At 37.9% G+C, this 26,409-nt stretch overlaps 25 non-coding genes across 25 annotated transcripts; all 25 read right to left on the minus strand.

Annotated features, from left to right (window-relative positions):
• Positions 1-317: 317 nt before the first annotated feature.
• On the minus strand, positions 318-389 carry TRNAC-GCA (transfer RNA cysteine (anticodon GCA)). Its single transcript has one exon. It is a non-coding gene; the product is annotated as a tRNA-Cys (tRNA).
• A 1,011-nt stretch (positions 390-1,400) lies between these two features.
• Positions 1,401-1,472, minus strand: TRNAC-GCA (transfer RNA cysteine (anticodon GCA)). Its single transcript has one exon. It is a non-coding gene; the product is annotated as a tRNA-Cys (tRNA).
• Positions 1,473-2,483: 1,011 nt separating this feature from the next.
• Positions 2,484-2,555, minus strand: TRNAC-GCA (transfer RNA cysteine (anticodon GCA)). Its single transcript has one exon. It is a non-coding gene; the product is annotated as a tRNA-Cys (tRNA).
• Positions 2,556-3,566: 1,011 nt separating this feature from the next.
• TRNAC-GCA (transfer RNA cysteine (anticodon GCA)) lies at positions 3,567-3,638 on the minus strand. The gene has a single exon. It is a non-coding gene; the product is annotated as a tRNA-Cys (tRNA).
• Positions 3,639-4,650: 1,012 nt separating this feature from the next.
• Positions 4,651-4,722, minus strand: TRNAC-GCA (transfer RNA cysteine (anticodon GCA)). The gene has a single exon. It is a non-coding gene; the product is annotated as a tRNA-Cys (tRNA).
• A 1,012-nt stretch (positions 4,723-5,734) lies between these two features.
• Positions 5,735-5,806, minus strand: TRNAC-GCA (transfer RNA cysteine (anticodon GCA)). Its single transcript has one exon. It is a non-coding gene; the product is annotated as a tRNA-Cys (tRNA).
• Positions 5,807-6,817: 1,011 nt separating this feature from the next.
• TRNAC-GCA (transfer RNA cysteine (anticodon GCA)) lies at positions 6,818-6,889 on the minus strand. Its single transcript has one exon. It is a non-coding gene; the product is annotated as a tRNA-Cys (tRNA).
• A 1,012-nt stretch (positions 6,890-7,901) lies between these two features.
• TRNAC-GCA (transfer RNA cysteine (anticodon GCA)) lies at positions 7,902-7,973 on the minus strand. Its single transcript has one exon. It is a non-coding gene; the product is annotated as a tRNA-Cys (tRNA).
• Positions 7,974-8,983: 1,010 nt separating this feature from the next.
• Positions 8,984-9,055, minus strand: TRNAC-GCA (transfer RNA cysteine (anticodon GCA)). Its single transcript has one exon. It is a non-coding gene; the product is annotated as a tRNA-Cys (tRNA).
• A 1,012-nt stretch (positions 9,056-10,067) lies between these two features.
• On the minus strand, positions 10,068-10,139 carry TRNAC-GCA (transfer RNA cysteine (anticodon GCA)). Its single transcript has one exon. It is a non-coding gene; the product is annotated as a tRNA-Cys (tRNA).
• Positions 10,140-11,150: 1,011 nt separating this feature from the next.
• TRNAC-GCA (transfer RNA cysteine (anticodon GCA)) lies at positions 11,151-11,222 on the minus strand. Its single transcript has one exon. It is a non-coding gene; the product is annotated as a tRNA-Cys (tRNA).
• A 1,011-nt stretch (positions 11,223-12,233) lies between these two features.
• TRNAC-GCA (transfer RNA cysteine (anticodon GCA)) lies at positions 12,234-12,305 on the minus strand. The gene has a single exon. It is a non-coding gene; the product is annotated as a tRNA-Cys (tRNA).
• Positions 12,306-13,316: 1,011 nt separating this feature from the next.
• Positions 13,317-13,388, minus strand: TRNAC-GCA (transfer RNA cysteine (anticodon GCA)). The gene has a single exon. It is a non-coding gene; the product is annotated as a tRNA-Cys (tRNA).
• A 1,011-nt stretch (positions 13,389-14,399) lies between these two features.
• Positions 14,400-14,471, minus strand: TRNAC-GCA (transfer RNA cysteine (anticodon GCA)). Its single transcript has one exon. It is a non-coding gene; the product is annotated as a tRNA-Cys (tRNA).
• Positions 14,472-15,482: 1,011 nt separating this feature from the next.
• TRNAC-GCA (transfer RNA cysteine (anticodon GCA)) lies at positions 15,483-15,554 on the minus strand. The gene has a single exon. It is a non-coding gene; the product is annotated as a tRNA-Cys (tRNA).
• A 1,011-nt stretch (positions 15,555-16,565) lies between these two features.
• Positions 16,566-16,637, minus strand: TRNAC-GCA (transfer RNA cysteine (anticodon GCA)). Its single transcript has one exon. It is a non-coding gene; the product is annotated as a tRNA-Cys (tRNA).
• Positions 16,638-17,647: 1,010 nt separating this feature from the next.
• On the minus strand, positions 17,648-17,719 carry TRNAC-GCA (transfer RNA cysteine (anticodon GCA)). Its single transcript has one exon. It is a non-coding gene; the product is annotated as a tRNA-Cys (tRNA).
• Positions 17,720-18,730: 1,011 nt separating this feature from the next.
• On the minus strand, positions 18,731-18,802 carry TRNAC-GCA (transfer RNA cysteine (anticodon GCA)). Its single transcript has one exon. It is a non-coding gene; the product is annotated as a tRNA-Cys (tRNA).
• Positions 18,803-19,813: 1,011 nt separating this feature from the next.
• Positions 19,814-19,885, minus strand: TRNAC-GCA (transfer RNA cysteine (anticodon GCA)). Its single transcript has one exon. It is a non-coding gene; the product is annotated as a tRNA-Cys (tRNA).
• A 1,012-nt stretch (positions 19,886-20,897) lies between these two features.
• TRNAC-GCA (transfer RNA cysteine (anticodon GCA)) lies at positions 20,898-20,969 on the minus strand. Its single transcript has one exon. It is a non-coding gene; the product is annotated as a tRNA-Cys (tRNA).
• Positions 20,970-21,980: 1,011 nt separating this feature from the next.
• Positions 21,981-22,052, minus strand: TRNAC-GCA (transfer RNA cysteine (anticodon GCA)). Its single transcript has one exon. It is a non-coding gene; the product is annotated as a tRNA-Cys (tRNA).
• A 1,011-nt stretch (positions 22,053-23,063) lies between these two features.
• On the minus strand, positions 23,064-23,135 carry TRNAC-GCA (transfer RNA cysteine (anticodon GCA)). Its single transcript has one exon. It is a non-coding gene; the product is annotated as a tRNA-Cys (tRNA).
• Positions 23,136-24,146: 1,011 nt separating this feature from the next.
• On the minus strand, positions 24,147-24,219 carry TRNAC-GCA (transfer RNA cysteine (anticodon GCA)). Its single transcript has one exon. It is a non-coding gene; the product is annotated as a tRNA-Cys (tRNA).
• A 1,013-nt stretch (positions 24,220-25,232) lies between these two features.
• On the minus strand, positions 25,233-25,304 carry TRNAY-GUA (transfer RNA tyrosine (anticodon GUA)). Its single transcript has one exon. It is a non-coding gene; the product is annotated as a tRNA-Tyr (tRNA).
• A 1,011-nt stretch (positions 25,305-26,315) lies between these two features.
• Positions 26,316-26,387, minus strand: TRNAC-GCA (transfer RNA cysteine (anticodon GCA)). Its single transcript has one exon. It is a non-coding gene; the product is annotated as a tRNA-Cys (tRNA).
• Positions 26,388-26,409: the final 22 nt, after the last annotated feature.

A 26,409-nucleotide genomic window follows, 5' to 3' on the forward strand; every position in this document is an offset into this window, starting at 1 on the left:
AAGCCATTTCTTTAGTGCGATTCAAGAAAGCAGCAAACAGTATAACAAATTTGTCAATTTATTTCATAGTCCATTCCCTTTCTTTAGTGCTGTAAAAGGAAGAGCCAAATTCCAAAATAGATCAATGATCTTTCAGAAAGTTCCCAAATGGAACACCAAGCCGAGTGTTAAAACTGCATTTACTAACAGGTTTTGAGCAGCAAACTCTGTAATGATATTAAAGTGTAACATCCAAGGGAACACTGACTCTGTCAAAGATGATCCAAATGGGATTCATGAAAATTCCCAACTACAAACAGCAGATTCAAAATAGTATGAGGGGACACCCGGATTTGAGCCAGGGACCTCTTGATCTGCAGTCAAATGCTCTACCACTGAGCTATATCCCTAGCTGTCAGCCAACATCAGAATGACAATATATCAGTACATCATGAAAGAGTGAGAGGATCATGCTAAGTTGTGCCGGAAAGTACAACCTTGAAACTGTGGAACTGTAGAAGTAGTTCTTAATATTATTTATTAAAGGAAAAATGGATCATTAAAAAAATATATGTATTTGTTTGATTGGTATTTTATTTGAGTAGGCAGTGGTACATAGGACCAATGCCTGCACTTAAAATGTTTGTTTTGAAACAATCTCAAAGGGGAAGAGGTTTTTACGGGATACCTTATTGTTTCATGTTTGGTTACCACAATCACTCAGATGGTGATGAAGTATGATTGTTTTGGGCCACATTACGGTGGAAAAACATTTCTACATACCACTGCAATTCGGTATTTGGAAGGTACACCCAAACACCCCTTTCACGGACCTTCGATTTAAAACATCAGAAAAAGCCACTTTGTGCTTGCAAATGGCCTGATTCTTCAGGCCAGCCTTCTTGCAACTGCAACAATGGTTCGTACATCTTGCACGTAGGCAGAGCATTTAAGGAGAAATTAAATAGTTCCTACGTTGCACAAAAATGAAGTGCTTCAAACAAGCACATACTTTTAATGCACAGGGAAAAGGTGGAATATATGTAAGACTGAGGACACAGGTGAAATGAGAAATAGACTGACTGCATCGCTGCACAGTATTCTAAGCCATTTCTTTAGTGCGATTCAAGAAAGCACCAAACAGTATAACAAATTTGTCAATTTGTTTCATAGTCCATTCCCTTTCTTTAGGTCTGTAAAAGGAAGAGCCAAATTCAAAAAAAGATCAATGATCTTTCAGAAAGTTCCCAACGGGAACACCAAGCCGAGTGTTAAAACTGCATTTACTCACAGGTTTTGAGCAGCAAACTCGGTAATGCTATTAAAGTGCAATATCCAAGGGAACACTGACTCTGTCATAGATGATCCAAAAGGAATTGATGAAAAGTCCCAACTACAAACAACAGAATCAAAATAGTGTGAGGGGACACCCGGATTTGAACCAGGGACCTCTTGATCTGCAGTCAAATGCTCTACCACTGAGCTATATCCCCAGCTTTTCAGAAAAATTAGAATGACATAATATCAGTACATCATGAAAGAGTGAGAGGATCATGCTAAGTTGTGCCGGAAAGTACAGGCTTGAAACTGTGGAACAGGAGAAGTAGTCCTTAATATTATTTATTAAAGTAAAACTGGATCGTTTAAAAAACAGATTAATTTGTTTCATTGCTATTTTATTTGAATAGGCAGTGGTACATAGGACCAATGCCTCTACATACAATGATTGTTTTGAAACATTCTTAAAGCGGAAGAGGTTTTTACATGACACATTATCATTTGATGATTGGTTACCACAATCACCGAGATGGTGATGAAGTATGAATGTTTTTTGGCCAAATTACGGAGGAAAACCATTTCTACATACCACTACAATTCGGTATTTGGAAGGAACACCCAAACACCCCTTTCAAGTACCTTCGATTTAATACATCAAGAAAAACCACTTTGTGCTTGCAACTGGCCTGATTCTTCAGACCAGCCTTCTTGCAACTGCAACGAGGGTTTGTACATCTTGCACGTAGGCAGAGCTTTCAAGGAGAAATTAAATAGTTCCTAAGTTGCACAAAAATGAAGTGCTTCAAACAAACACATACTTTGTATGGACAGAGAAGAGATGGAATATATGTAAGACTGAGGACACAGGTGTAATGAGAAATAGATTGATTGCATAGCTGCCCAGTATTCTAAGCCATTTCTTTAGTGCGATTCAAGAGAGCACCAAACAGTATAACAAATTTGTCAATTGGTTTCATAGTCCATTCCCTTTGTTTAGAGCTGTGAAAGGTAGAGCCGAATTCCAAAATAGATCAATGATGTTTCAGAAATTTCCCATAGGGAATACCAAGCCCAGTGTAAAAAATGAAGTTACTCAATAGTTTTAATCAGCAACACTGTAATGGTATTAAAGTGTAACATCCAAGGGAACACTGACTCTGTCAAAGATGATCCAAATGGGATTCATGAAAATTCCCAACTACAAACTGCAGATTCAAAATAGTATGAGGGGACACCCGGATTTGAACCAGGGACCTCTTGATCTGCAGTCAAATGCTCTACCACTGAGCTATATCCCTAGCTGTCAGCCAACATCAGAATGACAATATATCAGTACATCATGAAAGAGTGAGAGGATCATGCTAAGTTGTGCCGGAAAGTACAACCTTGAAACTGTGGAACTGTAGAAGTAGTTCTTAATATTATTTATTAAAGGAAAAATGGATCATTAAAAAAATATATGTATTTGTTTGATTGGTATTTTATTTGAATAGGCAGTGGTACATAGGACCAATGCCTGCACTTAAAATGTTTGTTTTGAAACATTCTCAAAGGGGAAGAGGTTTTTACGGGATACCTTATTGTTTCATGTTTGGTTACCACAATCACTCAGATGGTGATGAAGTATGATTGTTTTGGGCCACATTACGGTGGAAAAACATTTCTACATACCACTGCAATTCGGTATTTGGAAGGTTCACCCAAACACCCCTTTCACGGACCTTCCATTTAAAACATCAGAAAAAGCCACTTTGTGCTTGCAAATGGCCTGATTCTTCAGGCCAGCCTTCTTGCAACTGCAACAATGGTTCGTACATATTGCACGTATGCAGAGCATTTAAGGAGAAATTAAATAGTTCCTACGTTGCACAAAAATGAAGTGCTTCAAACAAGCACATACTTTTAATGCACAGGGAAAAGGTGGAATATATGTAAGACTGAGGACACAGGTGAAATGAGAAATAGACTGACTGCATCGCTGCACAGTATTCTAAGCCATTTCTTTAGTGCGATTCAAGAAAGCACCAAACAGTATAACAAATTTGTCAATTTTTTTCATAGTCCATTCCCTTTCTTTAGGTCTGTAAAAGGAAGAGCCAAATTCAAAAAAAGATCAATGATCTTTCAGAAAGTTCCCAAAGGGAACACCAAGCCGAGTGTTAAAACTGCATTTACTCACAGGTTTTGAGCAGCAAACTCGGTAATGCTATTAAAGTGCAATATCCAAGGGAACACTGACTCTGTCATAGATGATCCAAAAGGAATTGATGAAAAGTCCCAACTACAAACAACAGAATCAAAATAGTGTGAGGGGACACCCGGATTTGAACCAGGGACCTCTTGATCTGCAGTCAAATGCTCTACCACTGAGCTATATCCCTAGCTGTCAGCCAACATCAGAATGACAATATATCAGTACATCATGAAAGAGTGAGAGGATCATGCTAAGTTGTGCCGGAAAGTACAACCTTGAAACTGTGGAACTGTAGAAGTAGTTCTTAATATTATTTATTAAAGGAAAAATGGATCATTAAAAAAAATATATGTATTTGTTTGATTGGTATTTTATTTGAGTAGGCAGTGGTACATAGGACCAATGCCTGCACTTAAAATGTTTGTTTTGAAACATTCTCAAAGGGGAAGAGGTTTTTACGGGATACCTTATTGTTTCATGTTTGGTTACCACAATCACTCAGATGGTGATGAAGTGTGATTGTTTTGGGCCACATTACGGTGGAAAAACATTTCTACATACCACTACAATTCGGTATTTGGAAGGTACACACAAACACCCCTTTCACGGACCTTCGATTTAAAACATCAGAAAAAGCCACTTTGTGCTTGCAAATGGCCTGATTCTTCAGGCCAGCCTTCTTGCAACTGCAACAATGGTTCGTACATCTTGCACGTAGACAGAGCATTTAAGGAGAAATTAAATAGTTCCTACGTTGCACAAAAATGAAGTGCTTCAAACAAGCACATACTTTGGATGCACAGGGAAAAGGTGGAATATATGTAAGACTGAGGACACAGGTGAAATGAGAAATAGACTGACTGCATCGCTGCACAGTATTCTAAGCCATTTCTTTAGTGCGATTCAAGAAAGCACCAAACAGTATAACAAATTTGTCAATTTATTTCATAGTCCATTCCCTTTCTCTCGTGCTGTAAAAGGAAGAGCCAAATTCCAAAATAGATCAATGATCTTTCAGAAAGTTCCCAAAGGGAACACCAAGCCGAGTGTTAAAACTGCATTTACTCACAGGTTTTGAGCAGCAAACTCTGTAATGATATTAAAGTGCAATATCCAAGGGAACACTGACTTTGTCAAAGATGATACAAAAGGAATTGATGAAAAGTCCCAACTACAAACAACAGAATCAAAATAGTCTGAGGGGACACCCGGATTTGAACCAGGGACCTCTTGATCTGCAGTCAAATGCTCTACCACTGAGCTATATCCCCAGCTTTTCAGTAAAATCAGAATGACATAATATCAGTACATCATGAAAGAGTGAGAGGATCATGCTAAGTTGTGCCGGAAAGTACAGGCTTGAAACTGTGGAACAGGAGAAGTAGTCCTTAATATTATTTATTAAAGTAAAACTGGCTCATTTAAAAAACAGATTAATTTGTTTCATTGCTATTTTATTTGAATAGGCAGTGGTACATAAGACCAATGCCTCTACATACAATGATTGTTTTGAAACATTCTTAAAGCGGAAGAGGTTTTTACATGACACACTATCATTTGATGATTGGTTACCACAATCACCGAGATGGTGGTGAAGTATGAATGTTTTTTGGCCAAATTACGGAGGAAAAACATTTCTACATACCACTACAATTCAGTATTTGGAAGGAGCACCCAAACACCTCTTTCAAGTACCTTCGATTTAATACATCAAAAAAAGCCACTTTGTGCTTGCAACTGGCCTGATTCTTCAGACCAGCCTTCTTGCAACTGCAACGAGGGTTTGTACATCTTGCACGTAGGCAGAGCTTTCAAGGAGAAATTAAATTGTTCCTACGTTGCACAAAAATGAAGTGCTTCAAACAAGCACATACTTTTAATGCACAGGGAAAAGGTGGAATATATGTAAGACTGAGGACACAGGTGAAATGAGAAATAGACTGACTGCATCGCTGCACAGTATTCTAAGCCATTTCTTTAGTGCGATTCAAGAAAGCATCAAACAGTATAACAAATTTGTCAATTTGTTTCATAGTCCATTCCCTTTCTTTAGTGCTGTAAAAGGAAGAGCCAAATTCCAAAATAGATCAATGATCTTTCAGAAATTTCCCAAAGGGAATACCAAGCCGAGTGTTAAAACTCCATTTACTCACAGGTTTTGAGCAGCAAACTCTGTAATGATATTAAAGTGCAATATCCAAGGGAACACTGACTCTGTCAAAGATGATCCAAAAGGAATTGATGAAAAGTCCCAACTACAAACAACAGAATCAAAATAGTCTGAGGGGACACCCGGATTTGAACCAGGGACCTCTTGATCTGCAGTCAAATGCTCTACCACTGAGCTATATCCCCAGCTTTTCAGTAAAGTCAGAATGACATAATATCAGTACATCATGAAAGAGTGAGAGGATCATGCTAAGTTGTGCCGGAAAGTACAGGCTTGAAACTGTGGAACAGGAGAAGTAGTCCTTAATATTATTTATTAAAGTAAAACTGGATCATTTAAAAAACAGATTAATTTGTTTCATTGCTATTTTATTTGAATAGGCAGTGGTACATAAGACCAATGCCTCTACATACAATGATTGTTTTGAAACATTCTTAAAGGGGAAGAGGTTTTTACGTGACACATTATCATTTCATGATTGGTTACCTCAATCACCGAGATGGTGGTGAAGTATGATTGTTTTTTGGCCAAATTACGGAGGAAAAACATTTCTACATACCACTACAATTCGGTATGTGGAAGGAACACCCAAACACCCCTTTCAAGTACCTTCGATTTAATACATCAAAAAAAGCCACTTTGTGCTTGCAACTGGCCTGATTCTTCAGACCAGCCTTCTTGCAACTGCAACGAGGGTTTGAACATCTTGCACGTAGGCAGAGCTTTCAAGGAGAAATTAAATAGTTCCTAAGTTGCACAAAAATGAAGTGCTTCAAACAAACACATACTTTGTATGGACAGAGAAGAGATGGAATATATGTAAGACTGAGGACACAGGTGTAATGAGAAATAGATTGATTGCATAGCTGCCCAGTATTCTAAGCCATTTCTTTAGTGCGATTCAAGAGAGCACCAAACAGTATAACAAATTTGTCAATTGGTTTCATAGTCCATTCCCTTTGTTTAGAGCTGTGAAAGGTAGAGCCGAATTCCAAAATAGATCAATGATGTTTCAGAAATTTCCCATAGGGAATACCAAGCCCAGTGTAAAAAATGCAGTTACTCACAAGTTTTAATCAGCAACACTGTAATGGTATTAAAGTGTAACATCCAAGGGAACACTGACTCTGTCAAAGATGATCCAAATGGGATTCATGAAAATTCCCAACTACAAACAGCAGATTCAAAATAGTATGAGGGGACACCCGGATTTGAACCAGGGACCTCTTGATCTGCAGTCAAATGCTCTACCACTGAGCTATATCCCCAGCTGTCAGCTAAGATCAGAATGACAATATATCAGTACATCATGAAAGAGTGAGAGGATCATGCTAAGTTGTGCCGGAAAGTACAACCTTGAAACTGTGGAACTGTAGAAGTAGTTCTTAATATTATTTATTAAAGGAAAAACTGATCATTAAAAAAAATATATGTATTTGTTTGATTGGTGTTTTATTTGAATACGCAGTGGTACATAGGACCAATGCCTGCACTTAAAATGTTTGTTTTGAAACATTCTCAAAGGGGAAGAGGTTTTTACGGGATACCTTAATGTTTCATGTTTGGTTACCACAATCACTCAGATGGTGATGAAGTATGATTGTTTTGGGCCACATTACGGTGGAAAAACATTTCTACATACCACTACAATTCGGTATTTGGAAGGTACACCCAAACACCCCTTTCACAGACCTTCGATTTAAAACATCAGAAAAAGCCACTTTGTGCTTGCAAATGGCCTGATTCTTCAGGCCAGCCTTCTTGCAACTGCAACAATGGTTCGTACATCTTGCACGTAGGCAGAGCATTTAAGGAGAAATTAAATAGTTCCTACGTTGCACAAAAATGAAGTGCTTCAAACAAGCACATACTTTGGATGCACAGGGAAAAGGTGGAATATATGTAAGACTGAGGACACAGGTGAAATGAGAAATAGACTGACTGCATCGCTGCACAGTATTCTAAGCCATTTCTTTAGTGCGATTCAAGAAAGCACCAAACAGTATAACAAATTTGTCAATTTATTTCATAGTCCATTCCCTTTCTTTAGTGCTGTAAAAGGAAGAGCCAAATTCCAAAATAGATCAATGATCTTTCAGAAAGTTCCCAAATGGAACACCAAGCCGAGTGTTAAAACTGCATTTACTCACAGGTTTTGAGCAGCAAACTCTGTAATGATATTAAAGTGCAATATCCAAGGGAACACTGACTCTGTCAAAGATGATCCAAAAGAAATTGATGAAAAGTCCCAACTACAAACAACAGAATCAAAATAGTCAGAGGGGACACCCGGATTTGAACCAGGGACCTCTTGATCTGCAGTCAAATGCTCTACCACTGAGCTATATCCCCAGCAGTTCAGTAAAATTAGAATGACATAATATCAGTACATCATGAAAGAGTGAGAGGATCATGCTAAGTTGTGCCGGAAAGTACAGGCTTGAAACTGTGGAATAGGAGAAGTAGTCCTTAATATTATTTATTAAAGTAAAACTGGATCATTTAAAAAACAGATTAATTTGTTTCATTGCTATTTTATTTGAAAAGGCAGTGGTACATAAGACCAATGCCTCTACATACAATGATTGTTTTGAAACATTCTTAAAGGGGAAGAGGTTTTTACGTGACACATTATCATTTGATGATTGGTTACCACAATCACCGAGATGGTGGTGAAGTATGATTGTTTTTTGGCCAAATTACGGAGGAAAAACATTTCTACATACCACTACAATTCGGTATTTGGAAGGAACACCCAAACACCCCTTTCAAGTACCTTCGATTTAATACATCAAAAAAAGCCACTTTGTGCTTGCAACTGGCCTGATTCTTCAGACCAGCCTTCTTGCAACTGCAACGAGGGTTTGAACATCTTGCACGTAGGCAGAGCTTTCAAGGAGAAATTAAATAGTTCCTACGTTGCACAAAAATGAAGTGCTTCAAACAAGCACATACTTTTAATGCACAGGGAAAAGGTGGAATATATGTAAGACTGAGGACACAGGTGAAATGAGAAATAGACGGACTGCATCACTGCACAGTATTCTAAGCCATTTCTTTAGTGCGATTCAAGAAAGCACCAAACAGTATAACAAATTTGTCAATTTATTTCATAGTCCATTCCCTTTCTTTAGTGCTGTAAAAGGAAGAGCCAAATTCCAAAATAGATCAATGATCTTTCAGAAAGTTCCCAAATGGAACACCAAGCCGAGTGTTAAAACTGCATTTACTAACAGGTTTTGAGCAGCAAACTCTGTAATGATATTAAAGTGCAATATCCAAGGGAACACTGACTGTCAAAGATGATCCAAAAGGAATTGATGAAAAGTCCCAACTACAAACAACAGAATCAAAATAGTCTGAGGGGACACCCGGATTTGAACCAGGGACCTCTTGATCTGCAGTCAAATGCTCTACCACTGAGCTATATCCCCAGCTTTTCAGTAAAATCAGAATGACATAATATCAGTACATCATGAAAGAGTGAGAGGATCATGCTAAGTTGTGCCGGAAAGTACAGGCTTGAAACTGTGGAACAGGAGAAGTAGTCCCGAATATTATTTATTAAAGTAAAACTGGATCATTTAAAAAACAGATTAATTTGTTTCATTGCTATTTTATTTGAATAGGCAGTGGTACATAAGACCAATGCCTCTACATACAATGATTGTTTTGAAACATTCTTAAAGGGGAAGAGGTTTTTATGTGACACATTATCATTTGATGATTGGTTACCACAATCACCGAGATGGTGGTGAAGTATGATTGTTTTTTGGCCAAATTACAGAGGAAAAACATTTCTACATACCACTACAATTCGGTATTTGGAAGGAACACCCAAACACCCCTTTCAAGTACCTTCGATTTAATACATCAAAAAAAGCCACTTTGTGCTTGCAACTGGCCTGATTCTTCAGACCAGCCTTCTTGCAACTGCAACGAGGGTTTGAACATCTTGCACGTAGGCAGAGCTTTCAAGGAGAAATTAAATAGTTCCTACGTTGCACAAAAATGAAGTGCTTCAAACAAGCACATACTTTTATTGCACAGGGAAAAGGTGGAATATATGTAAGACTGAGGATACAGGTGAAATGAGAAATAGACTGACTGCATCACTGCACAGTATTCTAAGCCATTTCTTTAGTGCGATTCAAGAGAGCACCAAACAGTATAACAAATTTGTCAATTTGTTTCATAGTCCATTCCCTTTCTTTAGTGCTGTATAAGGAAGAGCCAAATTCCAAAATAGATCAATGATCTTTCAGAAATTTCCCAAAGGGAATACCAAGCCGAGTGCTAAAACTCCATTTACTCACAGGTTTTGAGCAGCAAACTATGTAATGCTATTAAAGTGCAATAACCAAGGGAACACTGACTCTGTCAAAGATGATCCAAAAGGAATTGATGAAAAGTCCCAACTACAAACAACAGAATCAAAATAGTCTGAGGGGACACCCGGATTTGAACCAGGGACCTCTTGATCTGCAGTCAAATACTCTACCACTGAGCTATATCCCCAGCTTTTCAGTAAAATCAGAATGACATAATATCAGTACATCATGAAAGAGTGAGAGGATCATGCTAAGTTGTGCCGGAAAGTACAGGCTTGAAACTGTGGAACAGGAGAAGTAGTAGTTAATATTATTTATTAAAGGAAAGCTGTATCATTTAAAAAACGGATTAATTTGTTTCATTGCTATTTTATTTGAATAGGCAGTGGTACATAAGACCAATGCCTCTACATACAATGATTGTTTTGAAACATTCTTAAAGGGGAAGAGGTTTTTACGTGACACATTATCATTTGATGATTGGTTACCACAATCACCGAGATGGTGGTGAAGTATGATAGTTTTTTGGCCAAATTACGATGGAAAAACATTTCTACATACCACTACAATTCGGTATTTGGAAGGAACACCCAAACACCCCTTTCAAGTACCTTCGATTTAATACATCAAAAAAAGCCACTTTGTGCTTGCAACTGGCCTGATTCTTCAGACCAGCCTTCTTGCAACTGCAACGAGGGTTTGTACATCTTGCACGTAGGCAGAGCTTTCAAGGAGAAATTAAATAGTTCCTAAGTTGCACAAAAATGAAGTGCTTCAAACAAACACATACTTTGTATGGACAGAGAAGAGATGGAATATATGTAAGACTGAGGACACAGGTGTAATGAGAAATAGATTGATTGCATAGCTGCCCAGTATTCTAAGCCATTTCTTTAGTGCGGTTCAAGAGAGCACCAAACAGTATAACAAATTTGTCAATTGGTTTCATAGTCCATTCCCTTTGTTTAGAGCTGTGAAAGGTAGAGCCGAATTCCAAAATAGATCAATGATGTTTCAGAAATTTCCCATAGGGAATACCAAGCCCAGTGTAAAAAATGCAGTTACTCACAAGTTTTAATCAGCAACACTGTAATGGTATTAAAGTGTAACATCCAAGGGAACACTGACTCTGTCAAAGATGATCCAAATGGGATTCATGAAAATTCCCAACTACAAACAGCAGATTCAAAATAGTATGAGGGGACACCCGGATTCGAACCAGGGACCTCTTTATCTGCAGTCAAATGCTCTACCACTGAGCTATATCCCCAGCTGTCAGCCAAGATCAGAATGACAATATATCAGTACATCATGAAAGAGTGAGAGGATCATGCTAAGTTGTGCCGGAAAGTACAACCTTGAAACTGTGGAACTGTAGAAGTAGTTCTTAATATTATTTATTAAAGGAAAAATGGATCATTAAAAAAATATATGTATTTGTTTGATTGGTATTTTATTTGAATAGGCAGTGGTACATAGGACCAATGCCTGCACTTAAAATGTTTGTTTTGAAACAATCTCAAAGGGGAAGAGGTTTTTACGGGATACCTTATTGTTTCATGTTTGGTTACCACAATCACTCAGATGGTGATGAAGTATGATTGTTTTGGGCCACATTACGGTGGAAAAACATTTCTACATACCACTGCAATTCGGTATTTGGAAGGTACACCCAAACACCCCTTTCACGGACCTTCGATTTAAAACATCAGAAAAAGCCACTTTGTGCTTGCAAATGGCCTGATTCTTCAGGCCAGCCTTCTTGCAACTGCAACAATGGTTCGTACATCTTGCACGTAGGCAGAGCATTTAAGGAGAAATTAAATAGTTCCTACGTTGCACAAAAATGAAGTGCTTCAAACAAGCACATACTTTTAATGCACAGGGAAAAGGTGGAATATATGTAAGACTGAGGACACAGGTGAAATGAGAAATAGACTGACTGCATCGCTGCACAGTATTCTAAGCCATTTCTTTAGTGCGATTCAAGAAAGCACCAAACAGTATAACAAATTTGTCAATTTGTTTCATAGTCCATTCCCTTTCTTTAGGTCTGTAAAAGGAAGAGCCAAATTCAAAAAAAGATCAATGATCTTTCAGAAAGTTCCCAAAGGGAACACCAAGCCGAGTGTTAAAACTGCATTTACTCACAGGTTTTGAGCAGCAAACTCGGTAATGCTATTAAAGTGCAATATCCAAGGGAACACTGACTCTGTCATAGATGATCCAAAAGGAATTGATGAAAAGTCCCAACTACAAACAACAGTATCAAAATAGTGTGAGGGGACACCCGGATTTGAACCAGGGACCTCTTGATCTGCAGTCAAATGCTCTACCACTGAACTATATCCCCAGCTTTTCAGAAATATTAGAATGACATAATATCAGTACATCATGAAAGAGTGAGAGGATCATGCTAAGTTGTGCCGGAAAGTACAGGCTTGAAACTGTGGAACAGGAGAAGTAGTCCTTAATATTATTTATTAAAGTAAAACTGGATCATTTAAAAAACAGATGAATTTTTTCATTGCTATTTTATTTGAATAGGCCGTGGTACATAAGACCAATGCCTCTACATACAATGATTGTTTTGAAACATTCTTGAAGGGGAAGAGGTTTTTACGTGACACATTATCATTTGATGATTGGTTACCACAATCACCGAGATGGTGGTGAAGTATGATTGTTTTTTGGCCAAATTACGATGGAAAAACATTTCTACATACCACTACAATTCGGTATTTGGAAGGAACACCCAAACACCCCTTTCAAGTACCTTCAATTTAATACATCAAAAAAAGCCACTTTGTGCTTGCAACTGGCCTGATTCTTCAGACCAGCCTTCTTGCAACTGCAACGAGGGTTTGAACATCTTGCACGTAGGCAGAGCTTTCAAGGAGAAATTAAATAGTTCCTACGTTGCACAAAAATGAAGTGCTTCAAACAAGCACATACTTTTAATGCACAGGGAAAAGGTGGAATATATGTAAGACTGAGGACACAGGTGAAATGAGAAATAGACGGACTGCATCACTGCACAGTATTCTAAGCCATTTCTTTAGTGCGATTCAAGAAAGCAGCAAACAGTATAACAAATTTGTCAATTTATTTCATAGTCCATTCCCTTTCTTTAGTGCTGTAAAAGGAAGAGCCAAATTCCAAAATAGATCAATGATCTTTCAGAAAGTTCCCAAATGGAACACCAAGCCGAGTGTTAAAACTGCATTTACTAACAGGTTTTGAGCAGCAAACTCTGTAATGATATTAAAGTGTAACATCCAAGGGAACACTGACTCTGTCAAAGATGATCCAAATGGGATTCATGAAAATTCCCAACTACAAACAGCAGATTCAAAATAGTATGAGGGGACACCCGGATTTGAGCCAGGGACCTCTTGATCTGCAGTCAAATGCTCTACCACTGAGCTATATCCCTAGCTGTCAGCCAACATCAGAATGACAATATATCAGTACATCATGAAAGAGTGAGAGGATCATGCTAAGTTGTGCCGGAAAGTACAACCTTGAAACTGTGGAACTGTAGAAGTAGTTCTTAATATTATTTATTAAAGGAAAAATGGATCATTAAAAAAATATATGTATTTGTTTGATTGGTATTTTATTTGAGTAGGCAGTGGTACATAGGACCAATGCCTGCACTTAAAATGTTTGTTTTGAAACAATCTCAAAGGGGAAGAGGTTTTTACGGGATACCTTATTGTTTCATGTTTGGTTACCACAATCACTCAGATGGTGATGAAGTATGATTGTTTTGGGCCACATTACGGTGGAAAAACATTTCTACATACCACTGCAATTCGGTATTTGGAAGGTACACCCAAACACCCCTTTCACGGACCTTCGATTTAAAACATCAGAAAAAGCCACTTTGTGCTTGCAAATGGCCTGATTCTTCAGGCCAGCCTTCTTGCAACTGCAACAATGGTTCGTACATCTTGCACGTAGGCAGAGCATTTAAGGAGAAATTAAATAGTTCCTACGTTGCACAAAAATGAAGTGCTTCAAACAAGCACATACTTTTAATGCACAGGGAAAAGGTGGAATATATGTAAGACTGAGGACACAGGTGAAATGAGAAATAGACTGACTGCATCGCTGCACAGTATTCTAAGCCATTTCTTTAGTGCGATTCAAGAAAGCACCAAACAGTATAACAAATTTGTCAATTTGTTTCATAGTCCATTCCCTTTCTTTAGGTCTGTAAAAGGAAGAGCCAAATTCAAAAAAAGATCAATGATCTTTCAGAAAGTTCCCAACGGGAACACCAAGCCGAGTGTTAAAACTGCATTTACTCACAGGTTTTGAGCAGCAAACTCGGTAATGCTATTAAAGTGCAATATCCAAGGGAACACTGACTCTGTCATAGATGATCCAAAAGGAATTGATGAAAAGTCCCAACTACAAACAACAGAATCAAAATAGTGTGAGGGGACACCCGGATTTGAACCAGGGACCTCTTGATCTGCAGTCAAATGCTCTACCACTGAGCTATATCCCCAGCTTTTCAGAAAAATTAGAATGACATAATATCAGTACATCATGAAAGAGTGAGAGGATCATGCTAAGTTGTGCCGGAAAGTACAGGCTTGAAACTGTGGAACAGGAGAAGTAGTCCTTAATATTATTTATTAAAGTAAAACTGGATCGTTTAAAAAACAGATTAATTTGTTTCATTGCTATTTTATTTGAATAGGCAGTGGTACATAGGACCAATGCCTCTACATACAATGATTGTTTTGAAACATTCTTAAAGCGGAAGAGGTTTTTACATGACACATTATCATTTGATGATTGGTTACCACAATCACCGAGATGGTGATGAAGTATGAATGTTTTTTGGCCAAATTACGGAGGAAAACCATTTCTACATACCACTACAATTCGGTATTTGGAAGGAACACCCAAACACCCCTTTCAAGTACCTTCGATTTAATACATCAAGAAAAACCACTTTGTGCTTGCAACTGGCCTGATTCTTCAGACCAGCCTTCTTGCAACTGCAACGAGGGTTTGTACATCTTGCACGTAGGCAGAGCTTTCAAGGAGAAATTAAATAGTTCCTAAGTTGCACAAAAATGAAGTGCTTCAAACAAACACATACTTTGTATGGACAGAGAAGAGATGGAATATATGTAAGACTGAGGACACAGGTGTAATGAGAAATAGATTGATTGCATAGCTGCCCAGTATTCTAAGCCATTTCTTTAGTGCGATTCAAGAGAGCACCAAACAGTATAACAAATTTGTCAATTGGTTTCATAGTCCATTCCCTTTGTTTAGAGCTGTGAAAGGTAGAGCCGAATTCCAAAATAGATCAATGATGTTTCAGAAATTTCCCATAGGGAATACCAAGCCCAGTGTAAAAAATGAAGTTACTCAATAGTTTTAATCAGCAACACTGTAATGGTATTAAAGTGTAACATCCAAGGGAACACTGACTCTGTCAAAGATGATCCAAATGGGATTCATGAAAATTCCCAACTACAAACTGCAGATTCAAAATAGTATGAGGGGACACCCGGATTTGAACCAGGGACCTCTTGATCTGCAGTCAAATGCTCTACCACTGAGCTATATCCCTAGCTGTCAGCCAACATCAGAATGACAATATATCAGTACATCATGAAAGAGTGAGAGGATCATGCTAAGTTGTGCCGGAAAGTACAACCTTGAAACTGTGGAACTGTAGAAGTAGTTCTTAATATTATTTATTAAAGGAAAAATGGATCATTAAAAAAATATATGTATTTGTTTGATTGGTATTTTATTTGAATAGGCAGTGGTACATAGGACCAATGCCTGCACTTAAAATGTTTGTTTTGAAACATTCTCAAAGGGGAAGAGGTTTTTACGGGATACCTTATTGTTTCATGTTTGGTTACCACAATCACTCAGATGGTGATGAAGTATGATTGTTTTGGGCCACATTACGGTGGAAAAACATTTCTACATACCACTGCAATTCGGTATTTGGAAGGTTCACCCAAACACCCCTTTCACGGACCTTCCATTTAAAACATCAGAAAAAGCCACTTTGTGCTTGCAAATGGCCTGATTCTTCAGGCCAGCCTTCTTGCAACTGCAACAATGGTTCGTACATATTGCACGTATGCAGAGCATTTAAGGAGAAATTAAATAGTTCCTACGTTGCACAAAAATGAAGTGCTTCAAACAAGCACATACTTTTAATGCACAGGGAAAAGGTGGAATATATGTAAGACTGAGGACACAGGTGAAATGAGAAATAGACTGACTGCATCGCTGCACAGTATTCTAAGCCATTTCTTTAGTGCGATTCAAGAAAGCACCAAACAGTATAACAAATTTGTCAATTTTTTTCATAGTCCATTCCCTTTCTTTAGGTCTGTAAAAGGAAGAGCCAAATTCAAAAAAAGATCAATGATCTTTCAGAAAGTTCCCAAAGGGAACACCAAGCCGAGTGTTAAAACTGCATTTACTCACAGGTTTTGAGCAGCAAACTCGGTAATGCTATTAAAGTGCAATATCCAAGGGAACACTGACTCTGTCATAGATGATCCAAAAGGAATTGATGAAAAGTCCCAACTACAAACAACAGAATCAAAATAGTGTGAGGGGACACCCGGATTTGAACCAGGGACCTCTTGATCTGCAGTCAAATGCTCTACCACTGAGCTATATCCCCAGCTTTTCAGAAATATTAGAATGACATAATATCAGTACATCATGAAAGAGTGAGAGGATCATGCTAAGTTGTGCCGGAAAGTACAGGCTTGAAACTGTGGAACAGGAGAAGTAGTCCTTAATATTATTTATTAAAGTAAAACTGGATCATTTAAAAAACAGATGAATTTTTTCATTGCTATTTTATTTGAATAGGCCGTGGTACATAAGACCAATGCCTCTACATACATTGATTGTTTTGAAACATTCTTGAAGGGGAAGAGGTTTTTACGTGACACATTATCATTTGATGATTGGTTACCACAATCACCGAGATGGTGGTGAAGTATGATTGTTTTTTGGCCAAATTACGATGGAAAAACATTTCTACATACCACTACAATTCGGTATTTGGAAGGAACACCCAAACACCCCTTTCAAGTACCTTCAATTTAATACATCAAAAAAAGCCACTTTGTGCTTGCAACTGGCCTGATTCTTCAGACCAGCCTTCTTGCAACTGCAACGAGGGTTTGTACATCTTGCACGTAGGCAGAGCTTTCAAGGAGAAATTAAATAGTTCCTAAGTTGCACAAAAATGAAGTGCTTCAAACAAACACATACTTTGTATGGACAGAGAAGAGATGGAATATATGTAAGACTGAGGACACAGGTGTAATGAGAAATAGATTGATTGCATAGCTGCCCAGTATTCTAAGCCATTTCTTTAGTGCGGTTCAAGAGAGCACCAAACAGTATAACAAATTTGTCAATTGGTTTCATAGTCCATTCCCTTTGTTTAGAGCTGTGAAAGGTAGAGCCGAATTCCAAAATAGATCAATGATGTTTCAGAAATTTCCCATAGGGAATACCAAGCCCAGTGTAAAAAATGCAGTTACTCACAAGTTTTAATCAGCAACACTGTAATGGTATTAAAGTGTAACATCCAAGGGAACACTGACTCTGTCAAAGATGATCCAAATGGGATTCATGAAAATTCCCAACTACAAATAGCAGATTCAAAATAGTATGAGGGGACACCCGGATTTGAACCAGGGACCTCTTGATCTGCAGTCAAATGCTCTACCTCTGAGCTATATCCCTAGCTGTCAGCCAACATCAGAATGACAATATATCAGTACATCATGAAAGAGTGAGAGGATCATGCTAAGTTGTGCCGGAAAGTACAACCTTGAAACTGTGGAACTGTAGAAGTAGTTCTTAATATTATTTATTAAAGGAAAAATGGATCATTAAAAAAATATATGTATTTGTTTGATTGGTATTTTATTTGAATAGGCAGTGGTACATAGGACCAATGCCTGCACTTAAAATGTTTGTTTTGAAACATTCTCAAAGGGGAAGAGGTTTTTACGGGATACCTTATTGTTTCATGTTTGGTTACCACAATCACTCAGATGGTGATGAAGTATGATTGTTTTGGGCCACATTACGGTGGAAAAACATTTCTACATACCACTGCAATTCGGTATTTGGAAGGTACACCCAAACACCCCTTTCACGGACCTTCGATTTAAAACATCAGAAAAAGCCACTTTGTGCTTGCAAATGGCCTGATTCTTCAGGCCAGCCTTCTTGCAACTGCAACAATGGTTCGTACATCTTGCACGTAGGCAGAGCATTTAAGGAGAAATTAAATAGTTCCTACGTTGCACAAAAATGAAGTGCTTCAAACAAGCACATACTTTTAATGCACAGGGAAAAGGTGGAATATATGTAAGACTGAGGACACAGGTGAAATGAGAAATAGACTGACTGCATCGCTGCACAGTATTCTAAGCCATTTCTTTAGTGCGATTCAAGAAAGCACCAAACAGTATAACAAATTTGTCAATTTGTTTCATAGTCCATTCCCTTTCTTTAGGTCTGTAAAAGGAAGAGCCAAATTCAAAAAAAGATCAATGATCTTTCAGAAAGTTCCCAAAGGGAACACCAAGCCGAGTGTTAAAACTGCATTTACTCACAGGTTTTGAGCAGCAAACTCGGTAATGCTATTAAAGTGCAATATCCAAGGGAACACTGACTCTGTCATAGATGATCCAAAAGGAATTGATGAAAAGTCCCAACTACAAACAACAGAATCAAAATAGTGTGAGGGGACACCCGGATTTGAACCAGGGACCTCTTGATCTGCAGTCAAATGCTCTACCACTGAGCTATATCCCCAGCTTTTCAGAAAAATTAGAATGACATAATATCAGTACATCATGAAAGAGTGAGAGGATCATGCTAAGTTGTGCCGGAAAGTACAGGCTTGAAACTGTGGAACAGGAGAAGTAGTCCTTAATATTATTTATTAAAGTAAAACTGGATCATTTAAAAAACAGATTAATTTGTTTCATTGCTATTTTATTTGAATAGGCAGTGGTACATAGGACCAATGCCTCTACATACAATGATTGTTTTGAAACATTCTTAAAGCGGAAGAGGTTTTTACATGACACATTATCATTTGATGATTGGTTACCACAATCACCGAGATGGTGATGAAGTATGAATGTTTTTTGGCCAAATTACGGAGGAAAACCATTTCTACATACCACTACAATTCGGTATTTGGAAGGAACACCCAAACACCCCTTTCAAGTACCTTCGATTTAATACATCAAAAAAAGCCACTTTGTGCTTGCAACTGGCCTGATTCTTCAGACCAGCCTTCTTGCAACTGCAACGAGGGTTTGTACATCTTGCACGTAGGCAGAGCTTTCAAGGAGAAATTAAATAGTTCCTAAGTTGCACAAAAATGAAGTGCTTCAAACAAACACATACTTTGTATGGACAGAGAAGAGATGGAATATATGTAAGACTGAGGACACAGGTGTAATGAGAAATAGATTGATTGCATAGCTGCCCAGTATTCTAAGCCATTTCTTTAGTGCGATTCAAGAGAGCACCAAACAGTATAACAAATTTGTCAATTGGTTTCATAGTCCATTCCCTTTGTTTAGAGCTGTGAAAGGTAGAGCCGAATTCCAAAATAGATCAATGATGTTTCAGAAATTTCCCATAGGGAATACCAAGCCCAGTGTAAAAAATGAAGTTACTCAATAGTTTTAATCAGCAACACTGTAATGGTATTAAAGTGTAACATCCAAGGGAACACTGACTCTGTCAAAGATGATCCAAATGGGATTCATGAAAATTCCCAACTACAAACTGCAGATTCAAAATAGTATGAGGGGACACCCGGATTTGAACCAGGGACCTCTTGATCTGCAGTCAAATGCTCTACCATTGAGCTATATCCCTAGCTGTCAGCCAAAATCAGAATGACAATATATCAGTACATCATGAAAGAGTGAGAGGATCATGCTAAGTTGTGCCGGAAAGTACAACCTTGAAACTGTGGAACTGTAGAAGTAGTTCTTAATATTATTTATTAAAGGAAAAATGGATCATTAAAAAAATATATGTATTTGTTTGATTGGTATTTTATTTGAATAGGCAGTGGTACATAGGACCAATGCCTGCACTTAAAATGTTTGTTTTGAAACATTCTCAAAGGGGAAGAGGTTTTTACGGGATACCTTATTGTTTCATGTTTGGTTGCCACAATCACTCAGATGGTGATGAAGTATGATTGTTTTGGGCCACATTACAGTGGAAAAACATTTCTACATACCACTGCAATTCGGTATTTGGAAGGTACACCCAAACACCCCTTTCACGGACCTTTCTTTTTAAAACATCAGAAAAAGCCACTTTGTGCTTGCAAATGGCCTCATTCTGCAGGCCAGCCTTCTTGCAACTGCAACAATGGTTCGTACATCTTGCACGTAGGCAGAGCATTTAAGGAGAAATTAAATAGTTCCTACGTTGCACAAAAATGAAGTGCTTCAAACAAGCACATACTTTTAATGCACAGGGAAAAGGTGGAATATATGTAAGACTGAGGATACAGGTGAAATGAGAAATAGACTGACTGCATCGCTGCACAGTATTCTAAGCCATTTCTTTAGTGCGATTCAAGAGAGCACCAAACAGTATAACAAATTTGTCAATTTATTTCATAGTCCATTCCCTTTCTTTAGTGCTGTAAAAGGAAGAGCCAAATTCAAAAATAGATCAATGATCTTTCAGAAAGTTCCCAAATGGAACACCAAGCCGAGTGTTAAAACTGCATTTACTCACAGGTGTTGAGCAGCAAACTCTGTAATGATATTAAGGTGCAATATCCAAGGGAACACTGACTCTGTCAAAGATGATCCAAAAGGAATTGATGAAAAGTCCCAACTACAAACAACAGAATCAAAATAGTCTGAGGGGACACCCGGATTTGAACCAGGGACCTCTTGATCTGCAGTCAAATGCTCTACCACTGAGCTATATCCCCATCTTTTCAGAAAAATCAGAATGACATAATATCAGTACATCATGAAAGAGTGAGAGGATCATGCTAAGTTGTGCCGGAAAGTACAGGCTTGAAACTGTGGAACAGGAGAAGTAGTCCTTAATATTATTTATTAAAGTAAAACTGGCTCATTTAAAAAACAGATTAATTTGTTTCATTGCTATTTTATTTGAATAGGCAGTGGTACATAAGACCAATTCCTCTACATAAATGATTGTTTTGAAACATTCTTAAAGCGGAAGAGGTTTTTACATGACACATTATCATTTGATGATTGGTTACCACAATCACCGAGATGGTGGTGAAGTATGAATGTTTTTTGGCCAAATTACGGAGGAAAAACATTTCTACATACCACTACAATTCGGTATTTGGAAGGAACACCCAAACACCCCTTTCAAGTACCTTCGATTTAATACATCAAAAAAAGCCACTTTGTGCTTGCAACTGGCCTGATTCTTCAGACCAGCCTTCTTGCAACTGCAAAAAGGGTTTGTACATCTTGCACATAGGCAGAGCTTTCAAGGAGAAATTAAATAGTTCCTACGTTGCACAAAAATGAAGTGCTTCAAACAAGCACATACTTTTAATGCACAGGGAAAAGGTGGAATATATGTAAGACTGAGGACACAGGTGAAATGAGAAATAGACTGACTGCATCGCTGCACAGTATTCTAAGCCATTTCTTTAGTGCGATTCAAGAAAGCATCAAACAGTATAACAAATTTGTCAATTTGTTTCATAGTCCATTCCCTTTCTTTAGTGCTGTAAAAGGAAGAGCCAAATTCCAAAATAGATCAATGATCTTTCAGAAATTTCCCAAAGGGAATACCAAGCCGAGTGTTAAAACTCCATTTACTCACAGGTTTTGAGCAGCAAACTCTGTAATGCTATTAAAGTGCAATATCCAAGGGAACACTGACTCTGTCAAAGATGATCCAAAAGGAATTGATGAAAAGTCCCAACTACAAACAACAGAATCAAAATAGTCTGAGGGGACACACGGATTTGAACCAGGGACCTCTTGATCTGCAGTCAAATGCTCTACCACTGAGCTATATCCCCAGCTTTTCAGTAAAATCCGAATGACATAATATCAGTACATCATGAAAGAGTGAGAGGATCATGCTAAGTTGTGCCGGAAAGTACAGGCTTGAAACTGTGGAACAGGAGAAGTAGTCCTTAATATTATTTATTAAAGTAAAACTGGATCATTTAAAAAACAGATTAATTTTTTCATTGCTATTTTATTTAAATAGGCCGTGGTACATAAGACAAATGCCTCTACATACAATGATTGTTTTGAAACATTCTTAAAGGGGAAGAGGTTTTTACGTGACACATTATCATTTGATGATTGGTTACCACAATCACCAAGATGGTGGTGAAGTATGATTGTTTTTTGGCCAAATTACGATGGAAAAACATTTCTACATACCACTACAATTCGGTATTTGGAAGGAACACCCAAATACCCCTTTCAAGTACCTTCAATTTAATAAATCAAAAAAAGCCACTTTGTGCTTGCAACAGGCCTGATTCTTCAGACCAGCCTTCTTGCAACTGCAACGAGGGTTTGAACATCTTGCACGTAGGCAGAGCTTTCAAGAAGAAATTAAATAGTTCCTACGTTGCACAAAAATGAAGTGCTTCAAACAAGCACATGCTTTTAATGCACAGGGAAAAGCTGGAATATATGTAAGACTGAGGACACAGGTGAAATGAGAAATAGACTGACTGCATCGCTGCACAGTATTCTAAGCCATTTCTTTAGTGCGATTCAAGAGAGCACCAAAAAGTATAACAAATTTGTCAATTTGTTTCATAGTCCATTCCCTTTCTTTAGTGCTGTAAAAGGAAGAGCCAAATTCCAAAATAGATCAATGATCTTTCAGAAATTTCCCAAAGGGAATACCAAGCCGAGTGTTAAAACTCCATTTACTCACAGGTTTTGAGCAGCAAACTATGTAATGCTATTAAAGTGCAATATCCAAGGGAACACTGACTCTGTCAAAGATGATCCAAAAGGAATTGATGAAAAGTCCCAACTACAAACAACAGAATCAAAATAGTATGAGGGGACACCCGGATTTGAAGCAGGGACCTCTTGATCTGCAGTCAAATGCTCTACCACTGAGCTATATCCCCAGCTTTTCAGTATAAGCAGAATGACATAATATCAGTACATCATGAAAGAGTGAGAGGATCATGCTAAGTTGTGCCGGAAAGTACAGGCTTGAAACTGTGGAACAGGAGAAGTACTAATTAATAATATTTATTAAAGGAAAGCTGTATCATTTAAAAAACGGATTACTTTGTTTCATTGCTATTTTATTTGAATAGGCAGAGGTACATAAGACCAATGCCTCTACATACAATGATTGTTTTAAAACATTCTTAAAGCGGAAGAGGTTTTTACATGACACATTATCATTTGATGATTGGTTACCACAATCACCGAGATGGTGGTGAAGTATGAATGTTTTTTGGCAAAATGACGGAGGAAAAACATTTCTACATACCACTACAATTCGGTATTTGGAAGGAACACCGAAACACCCCTTTCAAGTACCTTCGATTTAATACATCAAAAAAAGCCACTTTGTGCTTGCAACTGGCCTGATTCTTCAGACCAGCCTTCTTGCAACTGCAAGGAGGGTTTGTACATCTTGCACGTAGGCAGAGCTTTCAAGGAGAAATTAAATAGTTCCTAAGTTGCACAAAAATGAAGTGCTTCAAACAAACACATACTTTGTATGGACAGAGAAGAGATGGAATATATGTAAGACTGAGGACACAGGTGTAATGAGAAATAGATTGATTGCATAGCTGCCCAGTATTCTAAGCCATTTCTTTAGTGCGATTCAAGAGAGCACCAAACAGTATAACAAATTTGTCAATTGGTTTCATAGTCCATTCCCTTTGTTTAGAGCTGTGAAAGGTAGAGCCGAATTCCAAAATAGATCAATGATGTTTCAGAAATTTCCCATAGGGAATACCAAGCCCAGTGTAAAAAATGCAGTTACTCACAAGTTTTAATCAGCAACACTGTAATGGTATTAAAGTGTAACATCCAAGGGAACACTGACTCTGTCAAAGATGATCCAAATGGGATTCATGAAAATTCCCAACTACAAACAGCAGATTCAAAATAGTGTGAGGGAACACCCGGATTTGAACCAGGGACCTCTATGATCTGCAGTCAAATGCTCTACCACTGAGCTTTATCCCCAGCTTTTCAGTAAAATCAGAATGACATAATATCAGTACATCATGAAAGAGTGAGAGGATCATGCTAAGTTGTGCCGGAAAGTACAGGCTTGAAACTGTGGAACAGGAGAAGTAGTAGTTAATATTATTTATTAAAGGAAAGCTGTATCATTTAAAAAACGGATTACTTTGTTTCATTGCTATTTTATTTGAATAGGCAGTGGTACATAAGACCAATTCCTCTACATACAATGATTGTTTTGAAACATTCTTAAAGCGGAAGAGGTTTTTACATGACACATTATCATTTGATGATTGGTTACCACAATCACCGAGATGGTGGTGAAGTATGAATGTTTTTTGGCCGAATTACGGAGGAAAAACATTTCTACATACCACCACAATTCGGTATTTGGAAGGAACACCCAAACACCCGTTTCAAGTACCTTCGATTTAATACATCAAAAAAAGCCACTTTGTGCTTGCAACTGGCCTGATTCTTCAGACCAGCCTTCTTGCAACTGCAAAAAAGGGTTTGTACATCTTGCACATAGGCAGAGCTTTCAAGGAGAAATTAAATAGTTCCTACGTTGCACAAAAATGAAGTGCTTCAAACAAGCACATACTTTTAATGCACAGGGAAAAGGTGGAATATATGTAAGACTGAGGACACAGGTGAAATGAGAAATAGACTGACTGCATTGCTGCACAGTATTCTTAGCCATTTCTTTAGTGCGATTCAAGAGAGCACCAAACAGTATAACAAATTTGTCAATTTGTTTCATAGTCCATTCCCTTTCTTTAGTGCTGTAAAAGGAAGAGCAAAATTCCAAAATAAATCAATGATCTTTCAGAAATTTCCCAAAGGGAATACCAAGCCGAGTGTTAAAACTCCATTTACTCACAGGTTTTGAGCAGCAAACTATGTAATGCTATTAAAGTGCAATATCCAAGGGAACACTGACTCTGTCAAGGATGATCCAAAAGGAATTGATGAAAAGTCCCAACTACAAACAACAGAATCAAAATAGTCCGAGGTGACACCCGGATTTGAACCAGGGACCTCTTGATCTACAGTCAAATGCTCTACCACTGAGCTATATCCCCAGCTTTTCAGTAAAATCAGAATGACATAATATCAGTACATCATGAAAGAGTGAGAGGATCATGCTAAGTTGTGCCGGAAAGTACAGGCTTGAAACTGTGGAACAGGAGAAGTAGTAGTTAATATTATTTATTAAAGGAAAGCTGTATCATTTAAAAAACGGATTACTTTGTTTCATTGCTATTTTATTTGAATAGGCAGTGGTACATAAGACCAATGCCTCTACATACAATGATTGTTTTGAAACATTTTTAAAGGGGAATTGGTTTTTACGTGACACATTATCATTTGATGATTGGTTACCACAATCACCGAGATGGTGGTGAAGTATGATTGTTTTTTGGCCAAATTACGATGGAAAAACATTTCTACATACCACTACAATTCGGTATTTGGAAGGAACACCCAAACACCCCTTTCAAGTACCTTCGATTTAATACATAAAAAAGAGCCACTTTGTGCTTGCAACTGGCCTGATTCTTCAGACCAGCCTTCTTGCAACTGCAACGAGGGTTTGTACATCTTGTACGTAGGCAGAGCTTTCAAGGAGAAATTAAATAGTTCCTAAGTTGCACAAAAATGAAGTGCTTCAAACAAACACATACTTTGTATGGACAGAGAAGAGATGGAATATATGTAAGACTGAGGACACAGGTGTAATGAGAAATAGATTGATTGCATAGCTGCCCAGTATTCTAAGCCATTTCTTTAGTGCGATTCAAGAGAGCACCAAACAGAATAACAAATTTGTGAATTGGTTTCATAGTCCATTCCCTTTGTTTAGAGCTGTGAAAGGTAGAGCCGAATTCCAAAATAGATCAATGATGTTTCAGAAATTTCCCATAGGGAATACCAAGCCCAGTGTAAAAAATGCAGTTACTCACAAGTTTTAATCAGCAACACTGTAATGGTATTAAAGTGTAACATCCAAGGGAACACTGACTCTGTCAAAGATGATCCAAATGGGATTCATGAAAATTCCCAACTACAAACAGCAGATTCAAAACAGTATGGGGGGACACCCGGATTTGAACCAGGAACCGCTTGATCTGCAGTCAAATGCTCTACCACTGAGCTATACCCCCAGCTGTCAGCCAAGATCAGAAT

The sequence above is a fragment of the Lissotriton vulgaris genome, chromosome 1_1 (genome assembly GCF_964263255.1).
Source record: "Lissotriton vulgaris chromosome 1_1, aLisVul1.2, whole genome shotgun sequence".
Taxonomy (NCBI): domain Eukaryota; kingdom Metazoa; phylum Chordata; class Amphibia; order Caudata; family Salamandridae; genus Lissotriton; species Lissotriton vulgaris.